We start from the raw sequence: 25,800 nt of genomic DNA on the forward strand, positions 1-25,800 counted from the left end.
GACCCACCCTGCCCTCACAAGACTGCAACAGTGAAGTCACTCCTACTCTCTGGGGCTTGTCAGGTCCTCAGGTGGGCCCGCATATGCTAGCATAGAGATGGACTGCATGGGCAGGGATGGGAAGCTCTTCGTTCAACCCTCACATTCACAGAAGGTCTCAAATGTTGACTTCTGGAATTTTTTCCAAATGAGTCAAAGGGTACAATTATTGCTTCCGTCTGTGTGCCTCTATCACACACTGTTAAACAAATCAACTTATTAAGCGCACATCTTTAAAATATACCACGTAGTTCTGACTCTTGACAATACCTTTTTTTTTAATCATTTAGGACCTTTGAGTATAGGAAATAGCCTATGCCCTTGTGTACCTCTAAAAGCCTGGTTTAATTTCTCCCCACAAGAGCCTGGCACCTTGCAGTAGACTGTTAACCCGAGGATGCTGTCTTTGTGGCTACACATTGATTAATGGCTGGTCAGGGCTGAACCCACACATTTGTGTCTAATGCACTACTGAGTCAGCACCACTAGCCTTGGGGAAGGAAAAAATACAAAGGAGTAAAACGCAGGCAGAGAGATTCAGATAGAGTCTGGCATTGCATTTGCATTTCCCGACTCTGCTGCCCAATCTATTTCTCATTGGCCTTTAGAAATGTGTTAGATTGAATTGTGTTTCCTATTGCAAGTTTTAAATAAGGTGGATGATACAGTAGGCATAACTATCCACAGTCCCCTGGGTATAGCTACGAATACACTTTCAAACCTCAGAGCAATTTCCCAGTCATCGCAGAACAGTAATTGCTATTAAAAAGAATATATCCTCTTGTAGGCACGCAAAGATACCCGTAGCTCATCAGTGGGGAATATCGATTGTTGTCAATTTTTAATGCAAAAAATAATTAAAGACTTAGCATCTGTTCAAAATATTTACAAACAGCTTTACCATTAGTGTTTATCTTCACAACCACTAGCAGGATCTGGAGATAATTGTTTGAGACATCAGCTGGGTTAAACACATTTTGTTGCAACATTAAAAGTTTGTAAGCTTTCATGTCAGGAGACACTGTGGTGGACGAGTTTCCCCAGTGGTGCAGAATTCATACTGAGCTGGTTAAGGCTGGTTTCCCCACAAAATGACACAGCATCTGTGGTTTCTTCTAAATGACATAGGGGAATGTGAAGCTCTGGCCATCTTAGTTAGCTTCTGAGCTTTTTCAAACAATGTGTTTGCTGTTAGCAACAAAGAGGGTTTGGGTATCTCTGGATGTGGGGCCTTGATTAGATTCTCATTTAGGAAAATTTCCCTATCTAGTGTGTCAGGACAAGACAATACCAAGTAGGAGAATGGACCTTACACCAAATAGGAACTTGCTGCTATGGAATGGGTACACCAGGTTTGGAGGAACTGAATACAGGGCAATTGGAGATTAACAAGAGAAGCCATTGCCTTTAAGCCCAAGGAGACAAAGGGAAAGGGAGAGAGAGGGGTTGGCATGTCAGAACTTGTTCTAACTGGTCAGAATGAGACCAGGATGGTCAGTCATATCCTTTGCCAGGCATGTCCTTATCCAAGGCAGAAAAATTCCTCAACTTTCCTTCCTTGTGTTTAGAACTTTAGGCCATGCATCTTCATGTCTGGCTGTAGTTAGAAGTCAGTGGGCTCATAGCCTTGGGAAATGTGTTTTGGGGTGCCAGGCCCTGAGCTATAAAGTAGAAGAGTGAGAGGCAAGGCAGAGCTCTACTGGCAAACTCCCCAGTAACCACTGTACCAACTTAGAGGTATGGTTGTAGATCAGTAAGTGGGGGAGTAGTGATATGGCTTGGATGAAAGGGGGGCTTTCCCTGGGAAAGTCATACATGGTTCTTGGAAGCGGTATTGCCTGTGATGGGCTTGAAGGATAGAGAGGATCCCATAATAAGTATAGAGTTGGAAGATGGAAAGACACTAGCACTCACCTCTGTTGAAGGTAAAGCCCAGCATTGTGGAAAGGACTGTTGTCAAGTGGTAGGAGATAGAATTGGGTCCCATGGAGTGAGTGACTAAGAGGCTAGACCTGAAATCAGACAGGGAAAGGGCTGTCATGGATTGGGTTTCTGAGGAATCCAAGCTAGCAACAGAGATTTGCATGGAAGATGCTTATAAGAGTGTCCTCAGGACCCACCTACACAGGAAAATGGAAGGAATTGAGAGTAGACAGAAGGGGTTAGGCTGTAATACAGGAAGTAGAAACTTGACAGGAAGCAATGCCATGCCATAAACCTCCAGGCTCACCCTCTAGTAATCCATCTCATCCGATGGGACTTGATATCCTGAAGGTTCCACAGGTTCTCAAACAGCACCACCAGCTGGAGACCAAACCTTGAAACAAGGGAGCCAACAGAAGAAACTTAACAGTAACATTCCACTATTGGCTCTCATAGGCTCATGACTGTCTCACAGTGCAAACTGCATTTAATGTAACTCCAAAAGTCATAATAGCTTTGCAGTCCCAATAGAATTCAAAAGTTTAAAATTGGAAGTTACTTCTGACATAGAATATTATTCTTATCCACGAGGGATGAGCAGGAGCATAGTAAGAGAAGTTGGAAACAAAGCAAAACAAAACCCCCACAGGACCAAGACCAAACCCTGTAAGTCAATGTCGAGGGCATGGGGCTCACAGTGGCATCACTTTGGCTCCAGTGGGCCTGGGTGACTCCAATCTAGCTCTAATGCCCAAGCTACATGTGACCACTTCCTTGAGCTAACTCCATTCAGTGCCTCCAGATTTTCTTGCCTTGTATCTGACACTTCTGACATCTCCAATATCCTGGTGATTTCCATCTCAACTGCTGCTATCCCTTCACCGATTCATGTGCAATCTCCTTGTTATAAAGGAACTTTATGAGAGGGCATCATGAAGGAAGTCAGCCTGCTACATGTTTTCTGGCCTCTGCCTTCTGTAACCTCGGTGCAAGCCTCCCTCACTCTTACATCTTGTGCGGCTGCAAAACTAGCCACAAACAATGCTAAATTCTGGTGCAGAGTTGTGATGTAGCCTTGCTCTCTCTCATAGATACAGTGGCCTCCAGGTACCTTTGTTGCTAACCCTGCTGGTTCTGTTTTCAAGCAGTGCACACATGCTGCTGTGGCATCCTCTGTTCAGGCTCTCCTTTCAAATGAACCTTCGTTTTTATAAGCAGAAACCTTTTATGGATGGGCTCTTACCTTTTAGGTGCCTTTCCTACTGTCCCAAAATACGAATTTCTTCTTACTGGGCCAAGGCCTCTGAGAGTTACAAGTGCCCACTCTGTCTTCCTTGTCTGCAACTATGACTGTGGGCACATTCCTTTCCTTGCCAAGGAATATTTCTACTTCACCTTCTGTTGCTTCTTACTGTCAATTTGGGTAAATGCGGTGAGTAATACCACAGCATGAATGCTACACTGTCTTGAAATTCAGTTTGCCAAACAAATTAGTCTATTAATTTTAAATGGAGTCTTGTTCAAATTTTTTTTAGGACAGGGGCAGAACTCAAGTTGGATTCTTTGCCATGACATACCTGTGGTGGTTTGAATGAGAACGGGCCCCATAGGCTCATGTATTTGAATATTTAGCCATCAGAGAGAGGAACTATTTGAAAGGCATTAGGAGGTGTGGCTTTGTTGGAGGAAGTGTGTCACTAGGAGCAGGCTCAGAGGTTTCAAAAGCCCATGCCAGGCCCAATGTCACTCTCTTCCTTCCTGCTGCCTGTGGATTTGATGTAGAACTCTCAGCTACTTCTGCAGCATCTTGTCTGTCTATATGTTGCCATGTTCTCTGCCATAATGACAATGGGCTAAACTTCTGAAACTAAGCAAGTTCGAATTACAAGCGTTGTTGACTCTTCATTCCCCCATGAAACTCCTGGGGCTGGCCTCCACTCCTATTCATCTTCTCAGCTCCCATCAGAACAGCCCAGAAAACTCTGCTGTTAGCATTCTGGGCTTTCTTAAGGCTTCCACTGTCCACAGAGCCCAACTTTTCCCCATTCCTCCTGCAAAGCCAATCTGAAGGTCTGTGAAGGACATAGTCAGGTTTCTAAGCATCAATCCCACTTCTCAGTGCCTGTTGCATGCATTGACTACTTTTTATCATCACAGTGACCAAACACATGATAAGAAACTTAAGGGAGGACCATGTATGTCTCTCTTGAGATGTTGGCTCCAGCCAATGGACTGAGAGGATCTAGTTCACCATTGTGGTGAAGGAGTGGGAGCAGGTAGCTCTGTGACAGCAAGGGTTTGCAGCAACTATTTTTGCAGACTCGGTTGATTAGAAGTGAAGACTAAGCAGAAGACAGAGCCAGACAATAAGCCCCCAGGTCAACCTTCATGACCCAGTTCCCCCAGTGAGGCTCTACTCCAAAAGGTTCTACAACTAGCCCCAAACAAGTACCATCAACTAGCAATTAAGTATTCAGTCACATGAGCCTATGGGAACATTTCACATTTCAACCATAACAGGTGATTTGGGGCCCAGTCTTGAAGAATTTATTCCCTTCTTGGTAAACTGTCTCCTCTTACTGAAAGGTATTGAAGACTTCCCCATCTTATGAGCCCACATAAGGCTCATAAGATGTGGATGCATCTGAACACAATAGATGTTCACTTTTCCAGCTGTCCTGCAGCCTGTTGAGTCTGATACAGAGCCCACACATTCCCCTTCATTGCTGTCACAAGTCATAGGGAATCATAGGGAATTTTAGTTGTGAAAGTTGCTCTGTCAGCTACAGGGGTGGGAGCCTTGTCCAGCCCATTGGTGCTGGTGACTCTAGAGGGATGTTGACTCTTTCTAGGGTTTGGAGACCACAAGTAAGCCCTCAGTCTGAGACCTATTGTGCAATGGAAGTTTAAGTGCACTTTGGATATTGCTTTTAGCTGCACAATCCCACATCTGGCTATTTGGCCTTAATGCCAGTTCTATGAGCTACCCAATACCCTTTTAAAAACACAGTTGAAACAATTTCACACTTATGAATTAATGTAGAAGTAGTACAAAGAATTCCTATAAACTCTTTGGAATTAATAAATGAACCCCCAAACAGTTCATTTATTAATTTGTTTTATTATTATAATCTCTCCTCTTCCTTCCTTTCTCCATCATGTCATCTATTTATTTACCTACTATAGCAGTTTTTATATACTATTCATAAATGGATGCTAAATGAGCAGCTAAAAGAATGGTAAGAAATGAGATGTTTATATAGTCTCAAACTATATTCCCTCAGCTATATAGAAGGAAGTTTCACAGTGAGTAGAGCTGGCAGATGCCATCTTAAGCCAGCAATCAAAGCTAACATCCTGAGTAATGGGACAAACCAACTCCAGGTGCCTCTTGATGGGGTGCAGTGAGCTGGACAAACTGTCAGTTCTTGGCATTCCTACAAAAATACAACCTGAGTTTACTTAAGGGGAAACACTAGAAGAAACCAAGCTGAGCTTCATTCTACCAAAAAGCTGGCCCGTTTGCCCTAATAACAGTTTAATAATTATTTGCAATCATTTATCCAAGTGTTTTATAAACTGCATAACATCAAGTCAATGTAAGAGACTCCCCCCTCCACAGGCATGAAGGTAGCCTGAGAGGGAGCAGAGGCAGTTAGGGACTGTTGGAGACTGGGGCACTGAATACAGCATTCAACAGCTAGCCATGACTGATTCCATTGTGCCTCCATTTTACTTGTGTTTACTTGACTGCAAAACTATGAGTTATTTATTCTTAACCTCATGGAGCAGTATTTGTAATGCATAGTACAAACATGGACAAGGAGCCACACTGTGCCCAGTACAAGGCACCCTCCCCATTATAAACCACTGTTACTCACTAGCTCTGCAATCAGTTTCTTCATCACTACAATATGGACAATGGCAGCGAACAATTCATCGGCATAGAATTAGAATTAAAGGACATCTCAAGAACAAGGTGTTAAGCATTGTGCATGGTCTTCCTTGAACTTGGAATAAATGTAGGCCATGGGTGTGACTAGAATGGCATTGGATGAGGTGATACATACGCTAGAGGCCACCATGGACCTGAGAAATGAAACAAACCAAGGCAATGCTTTTCCCTGGCACACCCACATCTTCCTCCGTACAAAGCACAAAGAAGTAAGGGCTAGCAGAGTTCTGACAGGCTGAAGACCAAACACCCACTTCACAGAGAAGGAAACTGAGAGTGGCCTGCCCTAAGTCAGTGTCAGTTGCCACTCTTAACAATGCTCCTGTTCTTTCCTGGTCTCCTATGCCACCTCCACTTGTGTTAACCTTGGCATCTGGGGAGGTGGGCAGGGAGCTCATAACTCAGTAATTGCCTTGCAGATTTTATAGGGCCATATAACGGCGTGCTGTGCAAACTTTTATGAGTATTTATTTTACAGTGTCTACTGGAACCATTAATGCTTTCATTAGCCAGAGTCAAAGGCTATGAGAGTTTGGGTTCCCTACCAGGATCGATTTTGCCTGTAGATTTTACATAAAAGTTTATGAGAATGTTTCATGTTCATGTCAAGACAAGCCAGAGTTCTCCATGTCTTATAGACTCTGATGGAATGAGGGTCTATACATGCCTTTCTGTGTGAGGCATATGGAGACAGGTAGAGCTTAGCAGACCAACAGCACGTTACCTTCCCTTGAAACCCACAGCCCACCAGCAGCTCTGGTCTCCAAGTGGGCCCCTGATACTGCACTTTGGATTCTATAATCTGGCAAGTGGGGTGTAGACATACAGTAACCCTCAAAAGACAATATGAATATGATGCCTACTTCTTTTGAAAGACTGTGCCTGTATGATATAGCTGAATATACCGGATAAAGTTAGGATGCTGTTTTAATGTAATTTGTGTCTGTAGAATATGCCCAGGGTCTCTAGATAAGCGATTATCAGATTGCTTTTTTAAAAGAGGTGGTTGTGCTGTGAGCTCAAGTGGTTAAGTCACTCCCCTGGAGTGAAAGCAACAATTTGGAAGAAATGGTTCCATAAAGAAAACCAGCACTTGGGAGGTTGTTTCTGGCTGTGTAAGTTGAGGACACAAATTGTTTTGTTGACTTGGTGATGAGACATGTCATGCAGCTTGCCTGGTTCACACAAATAAACTTTATTTGCAGCTATTGACATCCAAATGATATGCAAGGAAATGTTTTAAGCACCACGAAAACAAATGTAAGAATGAATTGAATCGCACTTGTTGGAGATGAGGCTTGTTTTATTGTTTCTCAGTTCTTTGTGGATCTTGCTGTTGTAAATGGAATCTGTTCTCCTCTCAGTTCATGGCCCGTTTATCACCATTCGTGCTTGCTAGACCCCTCTCTTCCTTCCTTCCTTTATTTATTTCTTATTCCTCCATCACTTTCTCATCATCTCCGCCCCATAGGCAACAGCGTTATTATTGCATTTGATGTCTGTCTTTTTGCTTGCCTACATTTTCACAAAATGTTTACAGTTTTGCTGAATGTGTTTTAATATATGTAAATGTGTTGTGCTATATAATCTCATTTCATTTCTTAGTCTTGCAACTAAACAATATGTTGTTAAAACTCTCATGTTGATATCTAATCTGTTGCTTTCTAATTGCTGCATAATACCCTGTTTTGAATTTATTCATGTAAAAGTGTATTTGGAGGAAGAGGTCTGTCTGGACTTCAGGGGAACAAGTCTGCTAATTTTGGGGAGAAGAGACTAGAATCAGAGGGCTGCAACTAGGACACAATTATAATAGTCTGAATGGAATGTAACCTGGGTCTTGTACTGGGAATGGTGAAGAGGGGATGTCTATCATACTTATTTAATAAGTTAGAAAAGGAGTGAGGAGAAACGAGGTCAAAGTTCATGTTAGGACTTTGTAGACTAACAGATAGGATGATTTCAGTGCCAGTTGATGGAGGAAACACAATGGACAGTATGATTGGATCAAGGAGAAAGAAGGGAAGATGGCCCCTAAACTCTACACTCACCATCCATTTGTCATTCAAGCACTCACTGAGCATCTATTGTAGGCCCAAGAGTGATCTAGTCTACTAGCTGAAGTATGGGTGTGAGCAGCACAGGATAAATCCAGAGAGGAAACAGAGTCCGGTCTCTGCCAGCACTTGTAGGCTGATCTATGCAGTCTAGAGGGGATGATATGGAGGACCTTGGGTCATGTGATGGGGGTCTTAAAGGCTTAATTTAGGCTGCTGTTCAGAGCATAGATTGGGGGAATGTAAAGAAACAAGCCAGGCTGTTGTTTTCCAGACAGGGTAGGTTACTTGGATTAGGGATGGAAGAAGAGGCAGAGTGAAGGAGATCGATTTGACAGATTTTTAGGTCAGGCTGATGGGGCTTGTGATGGATTGGAGGGGTGTGTATAAGGGTCCCTGTGTCAAGGGTGACCAGATGAGCTTGAAGTGCTTGTCAGATATGCAAATGAAGGTGTTCACATTGCTTGGATATGACATTCTGACACGTAAGAAATGGTCTGCAGATAGAAAGGTCACTTTGAGAGTCACTTGTGCTGTGGGGGAAGAGAAGACCGTAAGAACAGGTGAGTCATCAAGAAGACTGTGTAGGGACATAAATTGGAAAATGCCTATTTGGAAGATAAATTTTTATTGGAGATTTTAAATTGTGTTATTCATTTTGAGACTTTAAAAGTGCAGTAGCAAGCAAAGAAAATATAAGATAATCTCATCTTCCCACCGTCATGAATATATTGGTTATGTCTGCTATGAGAAAGAGAAATGAAAAATTACATGTCTCCCTCCCCCAACTGCCAGTGAAGAGTCTCATGAGTTCAGGGTGTCAGGATACATTTTTGAGAGGCTGACTCATTCTTTTCTCTCTGTATTCCCCTTTCCTGGTCTAGGTGGCAGACTCCCTACTCATGCCCCTTGGGAGACAGGGTGTCCACGAAGCCAAGACTATCTGAAAAGGATGGGTGGGGGAAAACAGAAGGATTTTCCAGTAACTGAGGAGAGTTAGCTCCCAGGAAAGGTCTGTGGCCCTGGAGAGGAGCAGCAGTTGTGTCTTCCTTCCTTTGTCAATGGTCTAATGACCAGAAGAACCCAGGTGTGTGGCTTAGAGAGGTCAGACTGCCAGTTTGGCCAAAGGTTCCCCTGTGGAGGTGGGTAAGAAAGGGGACCACAAGACCTGAGATGCTGGGATTCTCAATGGTGATCCAGAACACATTGATTTCCTAATACCAGCAGAGCTTTCCCCATGTCTTACCTTATGATGGTGACATAATCCCTTCGGAAGAAGGGAATGACATATGACCAAGCCTAGGAATCACCAACCAAGCAAGATAAGAGTTCAGAGTTGAAATCAAAGTATTTAACATAAAATAAATTAAATATTTGTTGAGCATTGGATGCTGTAGAAAAAAATAAGATGCACCATGGCTCTACTTAATGAGAGTAGAACATGATGAATGCCAGGATGGAGGGATTAAATACAGAAGTGAGCCAGACCCTCCTAGAAAGAGACAGCTCAAAGGACACTTTTAGGAAGAGCTAGCCTCCCCACTCCCAAAGGAGTGGAACAAAAGGCCCGTGAGATGGGCAGGGAGTTGGCCCTGTATGAAACAAGTCTTGGGAACATAGGAGACACAAGGCAAGAGGCTGAGGAGAGGAGAGGAAAGGAGATGGGTGTATATAATCACTCAAGTAGCTTGTTAGTAAAGAGAGAATAAGAAGGTTTAAAAAGATAGTTTGTTCGGGGCTCAGAGAGACTTGAGGGTATTTCTATTCTGAGATAAGCAGAGAAGTAAGATGTGAATAAGAAATACAGGGTGGAAAATGGATAATGGAGGGAGAGAGGAGCCTCAGAAAGGCATCCTGTTGGGTCCTGTCAAGAAACAGGCAGGTCCTTGGTCCTGCAGGAGGAAGGCCTCTCTATCTCTTTATAGAATACTCTCTGCTAGAGGAGTTTCCCAAGGAACAGCACAGCAGATGTTCTTGTTAGCAAGATGTATGGAGAGGTTGATTTGGGCTCATAAAAGACTTGGAAATAGTAAAAATGTCTTAGGGTCAACTCAGAGAAAAATGCAGTAAAGACTCATCAAGGTGGAATAAAAGAACAGTCATCATGAAGTCGCCATTAGGAACCCAGCCTATGTGGTAGGCATTGTGCTGTGCCTGCTGCTTAATAACATGCATAATTAATATAATGCTCAGACATTATCTCCTCTGTACTGAGAGGCTTGAAGCTTTACTAAAATAACAACTTCACTGGAATGTGCAACCTTTTATTATCACATACTGAGGGAATCCCAAACCCTCGGCTTTAAGCAGTCTTCTTGGAACCACACTCCACCACACTTTGCTATGCAGGAGAAACACTCTGGTCCCAAGACACCATGGTGAGGATGTATAGGTGATGGATTTAGGGCCTCTGACCAGGTGATTCAGGGTCAGATCCAATACCCTGCTGAATAGAGTGTGGAGGAGCTGGAGTCCCAGATTGAAGGTGGATTTCAGAGTCCCTCTGGGCCAACTAGAATCTGAATTCCCAAGGATCCTGGTCCACAAGGAGAGTATAGCTTGTGAGGCAATGGAGTCCAGGACCAAGGGAGGAGAAGATCCAATACTGGGCAGCGAGTAACAGGAAAAAACCTTGAAAAGCCATAGAGACAAGGTCTCTAAGAAATCTAGGAACAGGAAGTATGTATCCCTAGAATAAAGGGAAAGGATTAAGAAGAAGCAGGTTGTGTCCAAAAAGGCTAGAAACTGAGGTCTGAACCTTCCCTAGGACCTTGAATATGGAGGGCTCTGGTAATGAAAGGAAGAGCCGTTTCAGGAACATGATGGGCTGCCAAGCCAGCCTGAGGAGAAGTGTAGGTCAGAACAGTGAACAGAAAACATGGAGCAAATCATTTCAGGAAGTTTAGTTAAGGACAGTGGCTGGTATATTCAAGGTGGAAAAGAGTTGATTTTTATGAGGAAAACTCAAGGTTATTTAAACCCCATTGGGTGAATTTCAGTTATGAGGGGGCAGGTAAGAAAGGGGGTGGGTTTTCATGTAGGTTTCCTGAGGTAATAGAAGATGGATTTTGAGGCATGGGGACAAGGCAGACTTGACTGGTGGGAGGGAGAAAAGGCCAGGAAACAGGAGGGAGGTGGGTGGGCCGTTGTGCTGGGTAGTGGGAGGTTGAGATCGCTCTGTAATGGACCCAATGTTCCCTGTGAAGAAGAAGGCAGGGTTGTAAGCCAGAAGACAAGAGAGAGGGTGGGGGCAGTCAGAGGTTTGAGGATGGCAACCAAAGAAGAGAGTGTATTGCAGAGTTGACGGAAGGAAAGCGACATGTTGGATGGACACTGCTGTAGTTGGTCTGAAGATGGTCATCATGAATTCTTGATGAACTGATCTGCCCTGTAGTGGCACATCCCCAGTAAAACCAAGTAACTGTGTCTACACCAGAGCAAGAAAAAAAAAGTGGTGTAGCTGGAAGTTTGGAGTTTTGACTAAAGCATAGTAGAATGATAGGCCATTTGATACAGGCTTGATTTTTTTTTTTAAAAAAAAAGGAGAATAAAGAGAGAAAGTAGCTGATGGACTGACAGGGAGTCATCAGGGTTCATTGTATTAAGGAAACCATTGAGATTTGAAATCCATCTGAGGGAAGTTGACCAACCCTCCTGAAGAAAGGGTGGGACTCACACATAAAACAAGTCATAATGTCAAAATTGTGTTTGCTTTGGGAATAAATGGCCAATGTAAAATAGAGGTCATGAGGGCTAGGGGATCATAGTATTTGCCTTCATCCCTATTAACTGGGAAGTCACATGATTCAGGGGCTAAGTCTGTCTAGGGATGAGGATGGCAGGAATACAGTCACCCAAAAGAGGAGAGAGCCATATTGACATCTGACCAGGGCAGATGTTGTATTGACATCTGACCTCCAAGCCCAACTGCAAAGAGACAAAACTAAAATGCCACATTTGATATTCTTTTTTTTTCTTAAGATGAAGTCCTCTTTAAATTGCAGAAGTTCTGGGGAGAAAGAAGGAATACACCAAGCCCTGTGAAACATTTACTCTTTGGTTTAAATGAGTTTCTCAGTCATTTGCAGAGAATGCTTTTTGGCCAAGGAAACTAAAAAGGCATATGGAGTGAGAGGCGATGGATAAGCCTAGAAAATGTCATCGCAGTCAGTGGTAGGAACCAAGACAGGGCAACTGGCTCCGAGAACCAGGGAAATCATAATCAGGCAGGTGGAACTCCCCCAGCTCACTTCAGCTCTGTGAGCCAGCAGGGAGCACTGTGAGAGAAGCCCAGTTTTCCAAAAGGACCACCTTCTGCTCTGATCAAGACCGTTAGGCTCCTGGCTGCTGATCCTACAGCTCTGGACATTACAGTAGGAGTAGAAGGGTCTATGATCTTGGATCTGTAGGACCCTGTCAGCATGAGAAGCAGATCACATCTGTATGTTTGGGGAACAAGTGTGTCTTATAGTGTCCATGTATCTACTAACACAATCATCCATCCATTCAACCATCCAACCACTCATCCAAATTGAAACCTTTATTGACCAGTCTTTGTTCTAAATTAGAGGCTGGGGAAACAAAGATGTTTAATCAGTGACTAGATGGAAGATAGTATGCAGTGTGCTTTCTCCAAACTACTGGAAACAAGGGTTTCAAAGGTGTTGTAGCTAGGCAGTTGTGTCAATGGAGTTAGGAATAATTCTAAATTAACAGAATAATTTGAAACTATAATTTTAAATTATTGAAAGAGTAATTCTAAACTAGTAGCAGAGATATCCTGCGAGTTGGAAAGCCTATGCAATAAAAAGGATGCCTGAAAAATAATACACCAGGATCCTATAAAAGCATCCTTGAGGCTGGTGGAAAAGGATTCCAGAGATTTCTGTGTGTGACATGTTTAAGACAGAAAGCCTGGGATCTGGACAGGGTGGGGTTATAGAAGCTTCTCTAACTGCCTCATTTGTATCTCACTTGCCAAAGATTATGATTTTCAGCCTGTCAGAATTCAAGGATAGCAGTTTACGTGTAATACCAGTAAGATTTGTGCACTTCCCCCTAAGATTAATTTCAAAGTTATTTCTATAGCAATGAAACTCTCACTTACTCCTATTTAAGCAAGTTACATCCTCCTCCCTAGTCTGGTGGCATGGATAGTTGGAAGGATACCCTATGAGTTCTGCTATTTCTGTTATTCTCACCACCTCTTTCTCCTTCCATGAAAGCCCAGGATGACTGAGGTGGTTGGCTACTTCAAGATTACCCAAGGAGGGCTCAGCCTGGGATGGCCCTAGGGCTATGATGGCCCTCTCCAGGTGTAAATACCTCATAGTTCAGTGACTGTGCTCACAAGCCAGTTGGTTACTATTCTTCCATAAAAAGGAAATCTTTTAAAAGAACAACAGCATACATTAATTAATGTCACCCAGCAGGAGGTGAATGAGTTCAAGGGTTCAAGGGGGCCCGGAAGGAAATGGAACAGTGGGACACTTCTTGGTGCCTTTGAATGTGGTCTCTCATTAATTGCTGTTTGACCTTAGTTTTCTTCTATTTCTCATGACCCTTTTAACTCTTTTCCAGCTCCTGCCTGTCGTGAGCATGCACCTCTGGGCCATGGACACACACACTCGTTCCTCCTGGCTAGTTTTTGCATTGGATCTCTGCTTTTTTGTCTCCTTCCAAGTCCCTTTAAGAGACAATTGACTTTTGTTTCCTTTCTTTTTGCGGGCAGAGCATGAAGAAAATGGAAAACTCCCGTGGCTCACAGTCTGGTTCCCCTTCCAATCAGGTTGTGGTTGCCTGAGGACTGAGTCACTGACAGGAAGTTGCAGCTCTCTGCCCCCTGCCCACACCCTCCACTCTTCTGCCCTGCCTTGGCTGATGAATAGACCCTTAGACTCACTAAAGGCTGGGCATCAGAACCTGCACTGGGCCGTATCGTGCAGGCTTCTTCTGGGGAGTCTTTTCTTAAAGAAGCCAGACTCTTCTGGCCTTTCCAACATTTAAAATAAAGTCAAACTATGCCAGAGCATGTGTGAAGAGAGCTACACAGTGGCTTCCCTATATCCAAGTTACTAATTTTCTACGACCTGCCAACATTTCCATTTTAGACTTGTAAGATTAGAAAGAATCATTTGAAAGTAAGTCATGTTTCCACGTTTGCCATAAAGACTCCTGGGTGCAGATTGTCTAGGACTAACTTTGGTGGTCCCTGGTTTATTTGTCTTTTCTCCCTGTGGGTGGTCTGTTCACTAGCAGGCCAGGCGTAGATAAAACTAACCCATGACAGTGTGCAACATTTTAGCAAAGTAAAGCAAAACAGGAGGGACATGAAAGCTCAGGATAGAGAGAGGTGTTGCTTTGTTGTAATTGCTTGGAAGAAGTCGTTGTGGCAGGCAAACTACCTTGAGAGAAAAGTGGCATAAAGGGCCTCTGCCTGGTGACCAGAGAGGAAGACGACGTGGCTCCTCTGTTAAGGATGTAACCTACCCTATGCTCATATCCCAAGTTCCCATTCATCAATCATCCACACTCTTTCATACAGGTGCTTAGACACTTGCTCACGTTCTCACCTCCACTCACTCCATTCTCTCTCTCTCTCTCTCTCTCTCTCTCTCTCTCTCTCTCTCATACACATGCACACACACACACACACACACACACACACACACACACACGGGGTGGGTGCTTATGCTTGTGCATTGTCTCTCACACTGTCTTAGACATACTTAAAAACCATCTCTGAAGTGTGATCTGGGGTTGGGATGTAATTCCCGGCCTTAATGGAGTTGAAGCCACTTGACTTAAAACAAAAAGATTTAATCAGCTTGAACAGGTTCTTCACAATACTGAGACCTTAGTGACCCATCTGGGCTGAGGCCTTATGATGCTGGTGTCTATTCCCAGAAGGAAGACAAACTGTCCTGAAGATGCCCTCCCACCACTCCCACACTGAAACCCAAAGAGGACCCTGAAATGGTTAATGAGGGAACCAAGGGTTGAATCATTTTCCATCTTCTGGTTTAACCACTGTTTTGATTTTGTAGTCTGCTGAGCTGGTCCCACATCTTGAAACCTATTCAGGATTGTTTTTTGCCAGTCTTCCAGCATGCCAAATAATCCTTTTGACATGGCATTCATCCTATCGACTCTCACTCTCTGGTTGGCTAGAGCGATGCCCAGGACCAGCCCAGTGCTCCCGACTGTTTGGCCATAAAAGGCAGATACATGAATCCCATTAGGATGCTGCCCTTGGAGGAAGAGCTAGCTGTGATTGCTTTTCAGCCTTCTCAAGGTCCTGGATGCACAAGGTTGCTCCTACTCTCACAGCACTTTGCCACAGGCAGTGCACGTTCACACCTATTAATTACTTCATTTTGGGTTGTACAGAATCTCTGAAAGAGGAGAGTTCAAATATTCTTATTGCAATTTCTGATACAAGGTTAAGCAACTTGCCTCCTGGTCACAGCTAATGAGGAGCAGAGGTGAAAGCTGACATGGGTGCTTTTGATTGACAGACTAGAGTCTTTCCTGGAGCTTTTCATTGTCTTAGGGCTGTGGGCTACTCATCACCTGCTAAGGATGCACTCTCCTTTGCAAAGGGATTCGGATCTCTAGATGAGGGTGGGCAGTCAGCTCCTGAGCTGGGTCCCCTGGGGATCATGCTGTCTGGAGAACAGAATGGGCTTTGTGTGGCTAGGAAGCGACTAGAAAGGAACTTTGGTTTATAAAACTGAAGCCTGGCTTGGAATTTTGTGAGACTGTGGAGTAGCTTGTTTATATTCCCCATCTCAGCCTCTGCACTTGATTGGGAAGAAAATGAAACCTATCTGTCTAGCCCTTCCTTCTCCTCCCCTGCACAAACCATGTGTGCACTCTTATATTTAGCAAGGTTTGGGAAATCTTTCCTGCACATGAATGGTTCTGTTGTGGTAACAAACAGCTCCAAAGACTTATAACCACCCACCATGATTTCTTAGCGAGGTGTTCTTGAATTCTGTTGTGTTGTGATGAACCAGGCTTTGTGTCCTGACTGAAGATGCAGCTGTTCCTTGGGTGACACTGTTATCATAGTTGAGGGTAGAAACCAAAAAAGGAGAAGTGAATCCCACAACTATATTTAAAACTTCTCTTTAAATGTGACTGATATCACATCCACACATATTTCTCCCCAAAGTAAGTCTCTTGACTACACCTACAGTCAGTAGGGTGGGAAAGTATATACTTTGTCTTAAAGCAAACATGGCCTGGGTGGAGAAAGAGTGGCTAATTCCTAGTATAGAATACATTTTACTGGGGTTGGAGGATGATTTTCCCACTTGTGGTTGCATGGGTTATGGGCTACAGCAAAAGGCTGAACCAAACTCCGTTGACTGACCGGGTGGTTATCTTCTAGTGTGAGTGTCTTTTTCTCCATCCAAAGCTGTATCTGTCTCAGTGTCTCTTGCAGACCCTTCTTCTCCTCCATTGTCCTCCACAGCAGTGTTCATGCCTCCAAGAAAAGAGTTTCTCCTTCAGGAGCCATGCAATATAAATGCAAAGAAGGAGACCTGGCCATAAATCCATACAGCTCTCCCGAGAGCTTGGCATGGCTGTCACTCAGCTTCATATGGGCAGATGCACTCAGATTTCTCTTTAGTAAGAAGGACACCGGCAAGGTGAGTGATGACAGTGTGAAGAGAAGAGACTGACTTTACAGATGCTTGCGGTGGAAATGAGTGTCACCCAGGGAGGAGTGGAGTGAGGGAAAGAAGATGAGTTCTTCTTCCCAGTTTCCAGTATGTGGTTCCCCCAAGATGAAGAGGAGGCCACCTGCCTGGGACCCACTACACCCATGCCTTATGAAGTAAGCATAAGTTGTCATGTCTTCATAGCATATTGAAAAGTTGTGCACAAGGTTCTCAGGATTCTTTAACCAATGCCTCCTTTGGGAAAATGTGAGCACTTCAGTGGATTCCAACATCACTGGGCATGCCATTCCTGAACAACCTTCCATCTCATGCCTAAAACCATGAACATTCTATGAGTACAGGCTGGGTGGGATTTATGGAGCTCTGCCTTGGGGTGTCTCATGTCTGAGGATATGGTGATGATCAAGCCCTATGCCCTGACCTGAAGGCATCACAATCTACAAGACAGGTATGAATGATCCACACCTGGATCCTCCTAGAGGCTTCATCAGAGATCCACAGGCATCGTCTAGGGGCAGCTCAGATGCAAGGCTCCTTTCTCTGATGCCTTGTCTCTGCTTCCACAGTGAGAAGCAGAGTATCTAGTGGTCTTTACTCTCCACATCTCATTTTCTACAAAGAGTAGCTCTTTCCTAACGTATCAGCAGTAAAGCAATACAAGATAGACAGTCCTGTAACTCTAATCCTGGCTCTGTTGTTTGTTATCTGGGTGACTTTTTTGAGCCTTGTTTTTGACAGCTATAAAATTGAGCTACATCGTCTTTTTAGGAGGCTTGTGAAAAATCAGAGCCAAAATGCACCATTTCCTAGCACTGCCTTTGGAGCCTCTACTCTTAAAATGTTGGATACTATAAATGTGGTCATTTCCCCCCAGCATCCTTTTCTAGTTATGTGAAAACTGGCTGCTGCAACAAACAAACCGCTTGATTTTGATGGTTTCACACAATAAATACTGATTTCCCCTCATATTGGAGTGTGTGTAGGCTTCTTGATTGGCAGGAGGCTTTTATCTATGGGGGCTTGGGGACTTGGATCACTTGTGTCTTGTGACTCTTCAGTGTCTTGCTTACAGCACATGTGCAGAAAGAGGGAACACAGTGCTGTTCCTGACCACAGTTGAAACATGTCTATGGATTTAATTCATAAAACATATGAGAGAGAGGGGGGCCATGAATGCATGCATCAGTGACCATATCTAATAGCAAATGAGATTGAGACTCAATCTTCTTGTTGGACATGAAGGAGGTCTAACACTCTCTCCCTTACAAGATTTCTCTCTGACAATAGCAAATGTCCCTTTGTCCAGGCTCATCCCAGTATAGGCATCTCCACACAATAGGTATAGGGATCATTGGTTTTTATTTTTTAAATCAGTGCTGGGGATTATATAAGGCAAGCATTCTACTACTGGGCTAAATCCCTAATCTCAGAATGAGCTCTCAAAAGCGAATTAGGGATGGCTCAGTTGTAAAATGCCTGCCTTGAAAGCATGAGGACCTGAGTTTGAGTCCCCAGCACCCATGTAAAAGTGTGTGTGACTCTGTTGCTGGGGTGGGCCACCCAGTTAGGTCAGTTGGTGAGCTCCAGGTTCAATGGCAGACTCTGTCTCAGAAAACAAAGGTGAAAAGTGATTCAGGAAGATACTGTATGTCAACTCTGACTTCCACATGCATGTGCAAATACATACATACAGGCACCTGCATGCACAAATATACACACCCATATGAACATGCACACACAGATTGACTATGCACACATATACACATGCAAGTAAGTAAATAAAAATAATGCATGCAGGTGTAAATTACTCTCCACTGTAGAATCTTTCCTGTCTTCTTGCATCCTTCTCATCATGGCGTCCACACACTCATGCCCTGTCTTTATACTCTGGGCTCTTCTTCCTCTGCTTTTCACCCACCTCTCTCTACTTCTACAGAGCTCCTCCCCGTTTCCAGAACATGTTGGACTCATGGGTGTTTTGGAGGCTTTGTACTTGCTGTCCCCTGGGCCTGTAACAGACTGCCTCCTTCTCTTTCCTTCAGGTCTTTGCTAACATATTGTCTCCCTGGAGAAGGCTTGGTTTGATCCCTTTAGCATCCTTGTCTTATTTAAAATTAGAAAGGACATGTCGAAAACTGGAGAAAGTCATTGAAGATAATCAAATGAACATTTATTCTACCTCCCTTCTCTACCAGGGATTATTGTAAGAATTTTTTGAATGAAGATGTTTATAACTCGTATTGAACATGGTTTGGGTCAAGTAGATCCGTATTCCAAAGCAAGGTGGGAATGTTGACTGATCCAGCCTCCATCTGCAGCTTATGGAGGGCTGAGGCTGTAAGGTCTGCAGAGGGAATCTGAGCAGACCATCTCAGACGGATGTGGCTTGTCCCTTCCCTTAACCATAGAGCAGAAAAGCGTTCCCCTCCTTGTTTAGCCTAAGAGATAAGGAAATCACAGGAAAAACTCAGAAACTGTCTTGTGTTCCTCTAACTGAAGGAGCTAAAACTGCAGAATCCTGAGGCCAAAGCCTGCCTTGAGCTTGTAGGCAGGCAGCAGAGCCAAAGGCCTTACAGCAGATAGGCTTCTCTACAGCAATTTGTATGTCTAGTGACTGCAGAGAGAAGGCCAGCCTTCTCCAGATTACAAGCCAACATAAAGAAGGGAGCCAGTATGGGCCTTGTTCAAAAGGGTTGCTATGGAAGTTCATGTTTCCTGGAACCAAGCTCAGAGTGGGGCTTCCCATAGGCCTTTCTCTTCTCTGGGGACCAAAGCTCCTATTGGATAGTGGTGCTACAGACAGGTCTTTTCAGGCATTTCTTGGTACAGTTAGCATTAGAACACAAAAGGGGGCTCATTACTCGAAAGTTAGGCTGTTCACAGGAGCTTACCTTGACCAATAGACCAGCAAAGGCTCTGGCTCTCCTCTCTAGGAATCAGTCCCTCATGTAGTCACAGCTGGTGCCTGCATTCATCTCTGCAGGATGCTGAGAGAGTGAGGTATTCTGTAACTCATGCTCCCTTTTAATCTGAGTGTACTACTGTTTGCCATACAATATCTATATCCATTCTCTATCCATGCCAATCCCCCGGCATGGGAGGAGGACGCTTCACACCTCATTGACATTGGACTTGACTGAGTGACTATCTTCATCCAATACACTGTGAGTCAACATTTCCATGTACTGGCTCGAAGAGGCTGTTAGAAGGGGCCACCCGCCTGTTTCTCCTGTCTTAGGATCATCATATTCTGGTAAGGCAGGTGAGTTTTTAGCCTGATTCCTAGAATGAGAACATACTGGTGGGGTACATGGCAACCACCAGTAACATATAACATGAGGAAGACAGAGTAGCTATAATCATAGAGACTGTAGGGTTGTGTTTTATGTCTTTATTGTAGTGACAGGTGACCGATGCTCACCTGCCTCCAGTGACACTTGCTGATGCTCCTTTGACTCCTTTGAATGACCTGTGGTAACTTAGGCCAAAGGTCAAAGAAACTAGAACCATAATTGAAGGGCCAGTATGTTAGCTTCAGCTTTTCCATAAATATTCTTCTCAGACTAAAGCAATTTCCTTTTTTGTGTGCAGTGCTCTCAGAGCCATTGTTATGAATAGAAAGTAACACAGAGGCTGTGGCACATTCAAACAGTGGGATACTACTCAGCGGTAAAAAAGGATAACAACTTATACTTACAAAAGCACAGATGAGTCTCAACAGGCACGGACAAAGAGAAGATGGCACAAAAGACTACTCACAGTGTAATCTCATTTTGAAGTGTAGGCTGAGTATCACTTCTCTGAAATGCTAAAGGCCAGAGAGAGTTGTATTTTTTAAAAATATTTTGAAATTTGAAGTATCTTGGGCATGGAACCAAAGTCTCAACACAAAATTTATCTTTCATTCACATCTTATAGAGATAGCCTGAAGGAAATCTTAGGATAATTCAACCACTTTACAATCTATCTTCTATCATCTATATATCTATTTATCTATCATCTATCTATCTATCTATCTATCTATCTATCTATCTGTATCTATCTATCTTTGTGTGTATATGTGTGCAGGCACAACACAGATGGTCCACAGTACATGTCAGAAGACAACTTTCTGCCGTTGGTTCTTTCCTCCCACCATCATGCTGTTCTGGTGATCAATTCAGGTCTTCAGCCTGGGTAGCAAGGGCCTTTATTTGCTGAGTCATCTTGCCAGCCTCTGCAGTTGCATTTGGACTGTGGTGTATTAAATGAGGTCAGCTGTGGGGTTCTCTGGTTGTGTGTCACACCAGCACTCAATAGGCTTTGCGTTTGTTAGTAGTTGTAACTTGAGATCAAGGCTGCTCAACTTGTAGATTAGGAAGAGATAAGCCTAATCTATGGTACTAGAAGATGGAAAGAATTGTCTCTATGTGAGTGAGCAGTTGACTAGAAACGGGAAAGAATGGAGCAATAGAAATGCCATCTATTTTGTTATGGGTGTTGGCCACATTGACATCTGTGAGTGTCATATTCCACTGCTGAATTGTGACTTGTCTATGTGTTTGCAGTTCTGTTGTGCCAGGATGCCTAAGCTTGAAGCCCTTTGTCACTAACACTGCATGTGATTCCCAGCTCTTTCCCACCTCTGGAACTTGGCATTAGTTGTCACATGTGAGAGATCTCTACTCCAAAATACTTCATTCTCCTTTCCTCTGAAACCACAATTGTGCACAAGGTAGGATGGAGGAGGACAATGGGGACTCTTTTAGCCTAAACTCTCTCAGTGTCCCTTTCAGACACCCTCCCCCCCCCGTGTGTTTCAGAAGCACTCTTGCTTTTGAACCTATGGCCCAGACTGAAGGTTTTTCCTTTTAGAGCAGCAAAGAAACATTTCTCCAAGTCTGTTTCAATTAGAGAAGACTCGGGCAGAGTCATCATGTTCCCCTTTATCCTGGAGACAGGCTGTTTTACAGTTAGAAGTCCTTGTGCCTCTAACATGTAAGGGGCCAGCATAGTGCAGAAGAGCTGGGAGACATTCAGATACCCATAATCACTGAAAGGAGCCATTCATCCAGTCAGGGAAACTAACTGGGCAGATGACATTAGAGTTTCTGGTCCCTTGAACAGGCATCTTCTTCCTTTGAAATCTTGTCTCAGTTCAGTTAATAAAACTGCTCAGGTACATCGCTTCATAGTTCTAAAAGGTGTTTCCCACATCGTTTAAATCATGCAATGTTTAGGCAGCATAAAAATAAATATCCCTGTTTTACAGACACGAAAGGAGGGGCTCCATGTGCCTCCTGTATGCTGGGCATCTTAGAGAGATGTTCCCTCATTGACTTCAAGGAGACCATGGACTACAAAGTTCCCCAGGATACTCAAAAGACCAGGCATTAGAGGAAAGCTGTTATCTCTCTTAGATCTAACACAAATACACAACTCTTTATCACATCATAGCTGTGTAGAGTGCTAGGCTTGGTAAATTAGTCTAACCAAGGGTAAGGCTATTCTAACTCAAACATTTTCTCCTTCCTTCCCCTTTATTTTCCCCAGTTTTATATTTACTGAGAAAACAACATATAACAATATTAAAAAGAAAGAACTGAAGGCAAGGAGGAAAAAAGGAAAATCAAAGAAACTGTGTCTTATCCAGTCACCTTAAGTCAACACCCTTGTCTTTTCCTAGGACTCCTCCACATATCCACTGTCTTACGTACTGTTTGCCATTCCCTAGATATCACCTTGGGTTCTTCTTTCTGGTCTTTGGCTATGGAGATTTCTCTATGTTGCTGTGAGGTCCTCTGAGGCCACCCTGGGGGTTAAAGATGTATCTGTCGGAATCACAGGCCTCCACAGCATCCCATTCACAGGTCAAAATCAGGCTTCAAGATGAAAGCTCTGTGTCCCTCTATGTGTTTATAGCAGTCTGTTTTCCTAAAACTTCACATTGAAGAATCAGACAGGAACAGAGATGCATGCTGTTAAAGCAGGGATCTTTTAGTGGGGCCATTCATCAACAGGTGAGCGTATGCAAATCTCTTTTTTAAATTGCTATATTGGAGTCCGGGAGGAAATAGAAGGTAACAGCTCTGTAATGCCTTCATTTGCCCAGACGTTCAGCAGGGATGGCAATTTCACTTAAGGGAAAAATTCAACAGGAATCAATTTTTCTAAATCAAATTCAAGGGTCACTGATTGTTAAGGCAACCATGGGTACGCTAATGATGCTATTTATAGTTTAGCTAATATGTATGCATAATAAGAGAAAATTATTTACAGAGATGATGAATTTAATATTGGGAGTGAAGCAGATTTACAGCCTGGAAAAATGTAATTGCTTTTTGATATCAATTAAAGGACTGTTTCAAAAATCAATAAGAATTTTAAAGAATAGTGCAAGCTGGAATGAATGATAAGTAACTTGGAAGCAATTTTAAAATCTTATAGCAGAGGATTCTCTTGAGCCCCATGAAGGGCTTTATGGGCCTTTGAGGAATAAGGTAAGATTTTTTTTTAAAAAACTTCCATTGATTCAAAATGAAAGCAAGGCTTGCACACACCACTGAACTGCCACTTTTGTCGCTACATAAAGCCATGTTGGACACAGAGCCCTGGGAGTGATGAATCAGAGGGAATGGGAGGGCTTAGAGATGGATGTCTCATAGGCTGGAGTCAGAAAATTAAGTACCCATGAAGCCTTGGGAGAGTAACAAGGTCAAGTTGGAGGAAGAGAAGTTGGCAAGACCTCCACCTCAATTCCAGGACTGAGCATTTAAAGATGGTAAGTAAGGAAATACCAGAGAATCAAAGGTATCAAGATACAGCATTCCAGAGTTGAGTTTGTCCATCTGTTGGATAGAGGCACTGTGGTTGGCTCTGAAGAGACAGACATGAATAGGGCAATTTGTCCTTGAGTACCTGATGGACTCAAAGATGTGGGAACAGTAAAATGATGGTGAAAAGTGTTCCTTTCCATTTATGGAGAACTTACTATGTGACAAGAAATTCATGCAGTAGCCTGAACTGTTGTTACAGAAGCTTACTACTTCACTTAACTGAGTAAAACAAAACAAAACAAACAACAAGAACAAAAACAAAAAAAATGAATGACCTGTCTAAGGTCACTGGGTAGTAATTACAAGAGCTGGAAATCAAAACCACACATTCCGTTGGTGTTAAATGAAATAGCACTATTTCTAGGAGGGGTTGAGTCATGAATCTCTTCCATGTAGCACAGAAGTAGTAGCTACATAGTAGAGCTCAGCACGGTGAATGCCCTATGCTGCAGGGCTACTTCCATTCACTTTATGTGGGGCAAGCGTGAGGATGCTCAGATTATTGCCATTCCCAGGTGCAATGGCATATGATCAGCTCTGCTGGGCTTAGCAGAGGATGAAGGGAAGGATGCTTTACAAAGACCCAATCATAGCATGTGCATCTGGTCACTCCTGTTTTTCATGATTCCCTGTATCATTCATCTGTGACAAAATCCATTGGTAGGTGATTCTTGACTGGACAGCTAAAAAGAGCCTCCTGAGTCTTAGTGGAGTTCTTGCTCAGGTATCTGAAGGTCAGAGTATGCATCCTGCATCTTCCTAGCTTTGTATCAGTGGGCTAGTCAGTTAACCTTGGTGCATCTCCACTTCTCCAATTTTAAAGTGTGACTATAATATCTACCTCTAATGGGTTGTTTTGTAACTTTAATATGTGATACTAATCTGAAGTTTCTGGTTTGGAATATTGTACAGAATGAGGGTAAATAATTCTGAGAGTAACTATATTTACGTCTATGTCCATATTTATGTTCATCCTTTAATACTCATATGCAAATAATCTTACCTGCAATGACAAATCCACACTGCACATTAAACTCTGAAACAGGTAAACACTGGATTGCACAAACTTGGAACCCAGCTCTCTAAGAACTGATGTGGTTTATCTTGTGGATGAGACACAATCCTTGGTTAACTTGCTTCCTAGCACACCACATCTTATGGTATAGCACGACACCAAGCTCCAGAAAAAAAAAAAAACTTTCAGGATTGAGCAAAAGACACATATCTATCCTGATCAGATACTTGATCAAGGATTAAGTCTAACAAGGCATGGGTCCAACATCCATTACTACTCACCTGTGAAAGCTTGTACAACTTTGCAAACTTCGATGTGAGTTTCTTCAGCTTTAAAATGGAGCAATGATTGTACCCATGTTAGCAGACTTTTGGGAGAATTGAAAGAAATGTGCATAAATCTTTCACAAAAAAGTGTTTTTAAAAAGTCCATTAGTATTAATATCAAAACACTGCTAAGTTGTTCCCAATGGGTTGTGGATGCAGCCAGTATGTTCCTATCAATGCAGCTAAAAGTTATGTGGGCAATGGGCTGGAATTTTCATCTAGAGAGGTTGATCTATATTCCATTTTCCTCATGGGCTTACAGAACAGTACTCCCATTGATCCCAAACAAATTTAGATAAATTATATTGGTTCACAAATTGATCTTCTGTGAGAGTTGGCTTGACTCCCACAGTGATGTTAGCAAGAAGAAATCGGCATCATCTTGGGATAAGGGAGACACAGAAGGATCAATGCTAACATTGCTTGTAAAGAAAACTCACAAAGCAAACTATGCTGGAGAGAACTCTCATCTGTGAGAACTGATAGGGTGATGAGTGATGCTATTGGCTTCTGGGGGCATTGTGGGCAGGTCACCTTGATTTCTTCTGCCCCAGGTGTTTCATTCATGAAATGGGAATAATTGAAACACCTAATTAAAAAATTTGTTGTGAAGGTTAAATACACGTACATATAAAGTGCTTATAATCTAGTAAATTCTGGCTGTTCGTCACATATTGTTAATAATACATAAATCAAATTCATTAAGAGTTGCCTGGAGTGGGATTGGGAAAGAAGATCTTGGAAATTCTTTCTAAACTTTGGGAAGTCAACCTAAATTTTTCCACCACCCTAAAATAATTAGTCCTTTATAAAGCAGTTCTTTGAAGAGTGCATTTCTAAGTGCATTTCCAAGGTTAGCTGTGGGCCTTGCAGTATACATTATACTTGTGGGAGCCTACAAAGAAGGGACAAGAGCTATTAGGCAGCACCTCCACCTCCCAGGATATTCCCATCTAAAGGACTCTAAGCAGTGCACACTC

The sequence above is a fragment of the Cricetulus griseus genome, chromosome 4, assembly GCF_003668045.3.
Source record: "Cricetulus griseus strain 17A/GY chromosome 4, alternate assembly CriGri-PICRH-1.0, whole genome shotgun sequence".
NCBI lineage: Eukaryota > Metazoa > Chordata > Mammalia > Rodentia > Cricetidae > Cricetulus > Cricetulus griseus.